The 3,201-nt window shown below is 37.5% G+C and overlaps 1 protein-coding gene across 5 annotated transcripts in view; it reads right to left on the bottom strand.

Moving 5' to 3' along the window:
* The window catches only part of Slc39a10 (solute carrier family 39 member 10), a 148,819-nt gene that overhangs the window by 50,981 nt on the left and 94,637 nt on the right, over positions 1–3,201 (bottom strand). Inside the window, exon 1 of one of the 5 annotated variants that reach the window (XM_048808211.1) lies at positions 281–301. The exons of the other annotated variants lie outside the window; for them this stretch is intronic. The gene's annotated coding sequence lies outside the window, so the exon portion shown is untranslated. Of the gene's footprint in view, positions 1–280; positions 302–3,201 lie in introns of those variants that run through there. 5 annotated transcript variants of the gene reach the window in all.

Here is a 3,201-nt window from a genome sequence, read left to right as displayed (position 1 = left end):
TTTTTTTTTTTTTTTTTTTTTTGGTATTGGGGATTGAACTCAGGGGCACTTAACCCCTGGGCCACACCCCCAGCTCTATTTTGTACTTTATTTAGAGACACAGTCTCACTGAGTTATGTAGGTGCCTCACCCTTGCTGAGGCTGGCTTTGAACTAGTGATCCTCCTGTCTCAGCCTCCTTAGCCTCTGGGATTACAGGCATGCACTACCATGTCCAGCCCAACTATTTGTTTTTAATCCAAACATTTCAATTTCTTATACAGTCTCATGGAAAAACTCACCATTTTAAATACATGAATTTTTATGTCATTTCCAGGAAAATGGATGGGATGTGACAGTATTACACAACATAAGCCAGACTTAGAAGTCAAGAGTCGTATGTTTTCTCTTATATGTGGAAACTAGAAAGAAAAAAAGGATAAAATGTGTGGGACAGCTTATGAAAACAGAAGGAAGACCAGTAGAGTAGGGAAAGGGGGTCAGGGCAGAGAGAAAAGAAAAAATACTGGGGAATGAATCTGATCAAAATTGTTATTAGTATGTACAAATATGCTCCAATTAATGTATATGTAATTATAATGTGCCAATAAAAAATTAAATTCATATATATCAGTTGTATACTAACGATAACGAAGGTTTAGGGGTGTGGATGATTCAAATTACTACAAACCAAGAAGATACACTTTCCTTTAGCTTCTAAATGTTATATTTCCTCAGTTATCCTGGTTTTCCATTAGAAGATGCTACTGAAAATTGATGTTGAGTGTAATTCCACTCATTTGAAACACAAATGTCATGAGGTTCCTTCAGTTCCTTCATACTATCTCACTGTCAAATGAATAAGTACCAATGGTGGAAATAAGACCATATACAACATATGCATATGTTGATGAGATAACATAAAGTGAATGACTCCACAAAACACAAATACTATGGATAGTGTACGTCTTTCTTTTTTAAATGCATAGCATTCAATTGTGCAAAATACTCAATTTATTGCAAAGATTCTAAATATCTCAAATCCACTAATCCTTTATATTAACAAGAACACAGGACTGCAAGGGCACAAGTGACATCAAAAAAGTAGTCTTAAAACTTGGCTAAGTATTTTAATAAATAATTCATAAACTTTGCAACTTAATTTAGTACTACAGCAGATATGTTCGTAAGAATTACTTGGAATCAGGGATGGTGGCACACACCTATTATCCCAGCTTCTCAGGAGGCTGATCTGAGAAGACTTCGGTTTCAAAATAAAAAGAGCTGGGGATGTAGCTCAGTGGTAAAGCACTTCAGTAGCATGGGCAAGGCACGGGTTTAATCCTCACTACTGGAGGAAGAAAAAAAAAAAAAACTTGAATGAAGTATGCACCTGTTTGCACCAGCTAAACAGCTATTGCAAACACCTCTCCCGAAGGTGGCTTAAGAAATAATCAAGATTCAAGTTTGCTCTTAAAAATAATCCCCCCAAATCAAACAAACCTAAAACAGCAGTCTAAGACGACTGTATAGGTTTGAGGACAACTCTGCACCCGGCATTCACACAAACATAAATTAGTCTATATAATGGGAAAAGAAAAAGAAAGTCCAGTTTCAGAAATTTTCATCTTCATCAACAAGGGAAGCAGAAATTGCACTTTCTCCTCATATTTCATTGGCTAGAGCTTGGCCACATGCCATCAACCAACCAGGAAGCTAGGAAATACAGTCTCACCAGCAACTTACAGCATTCCACAAAATCCTTTTCTATTTGCAGCACAGAGCATCTTTAGGGTGGAGACAAGAATGGGGGAAATGCTGCATAACTCCATATACCATTCAAATCTAAACATTGGCTTTTACAGAACTCAGCTTTGCCCTAGCCAAAATATTGTTTCTTGTTTTGGAGTTTTCCAGATTTTTTTAAATTAAGAATGTTATTTTTATTTTTTGTTACTGGAGATTTAAACCCAGGAATGCTTTACCAATGAGCTACATCCCAAGGCTTTTTTTTTTTTTTTTTTGAGACAGGGTCTGGCTAAGTTGCTTAGGGCCTCATTAAGTTGCTGAGGCTGGCTTTAAACTTGTGACCCTCCTATCTCAGCCTCCTAAGCCACAGGGATTGCAGGTGTGTACCACCATGCCCAGCAAGAATGTTAACTTTTATAATTGAGAGTACTTTTTCAACTTGGCAAATATATATTGAGCTATCCACCCAAGACTTATATTAGGTGCTATAGACACCAATGTATAAACCTAGTGCACAACAAATCAAAGAATTAATTCTCTTAAATAACTAGTAGTTGCTGCCACAAGTTTATTTTCACGTTTTGCTGTTGATTTCCAGTATAACACTGTAGTTAAAAATTTAAGTACTCTATCATTGCATAATTTCTACACTAAGAGCAGGATTAATTTACAATAAAGCTATTTAACCATCATGCTTATTATTACTATTTTTGATGAAAATATTTAGCTTTGGATGCAAAGAAAAAAATGAAGTTAACTAATATTATCCTGTATTCAACATTAATAACAGAACCAAATATTCAGTAAGAATTGTGGTTATACTTGATGTGGGGAATGACTAGAAGATAGCATGTGTGGAATTCTGAGTTGTAAGTAAAGTTCTATTTCTTCACTTGAGAGCTGGTGAAAATGGTTGAGGAAATGGTTGAGTTTTGGCAAGATGTGGTGGCATGACTGTAACCCTAGCTACCTGGGAGGCTATGGCAGGAGGATCCTAAGTTCCAGCCCAGTCTGTGCCCAGTGAGACCCTGTCTCAAAATAAAAATTAAAAGGGTTGGGGATGTAGTTCAGTGTTAAATACTTGCCTAGCATGCATAAGTCCCAGGGTTCAATCCCCATTGAAAAAAAAAGATGTGGGGCTGGGGATGTGGCTCAAGCGGTAGCGCGCTTGCCTGGCGTGCGTGCAGCCCGGGTTCGATCCTCAGCACCACATACAAACAAAGATGTTGTGTCCGCCGAAAACTAAAAAATAAATATTAAAATTCTCTCTTTCTCTCTCTGTCTCTCTCTCTCTTTCTAAAAAAAAAAAAAGATGAGTTTTACACCTCACACTTCTGTACTTTTCTGTCGGTATGTTATATAGTTCATACCTCCTTGCCCCTTGTACCAATTCTACTTAAACCTGAAACATGAGGTTCAGTACTTCGGGAGATAGGGATGAGGGAACTAGATCTGCCCTGCACCCCCCCCCCCC

Source organism: Marmota marmota, unplaced genomic scaffold (genome assembly GCF_001458135.2).
Source record: "Marmota marmota marmota unplaced genomic scaffold, marMar, whole genome shotgun sequence".
NCBI lineage: Eukaryota > Metazoa > Chordata > Mammalia > Rodentia > Sciuridae > Marmota > Marmota marmota.
This window is presented reverse-complemented; position numbering and strand designations above follow the sequence as displayed.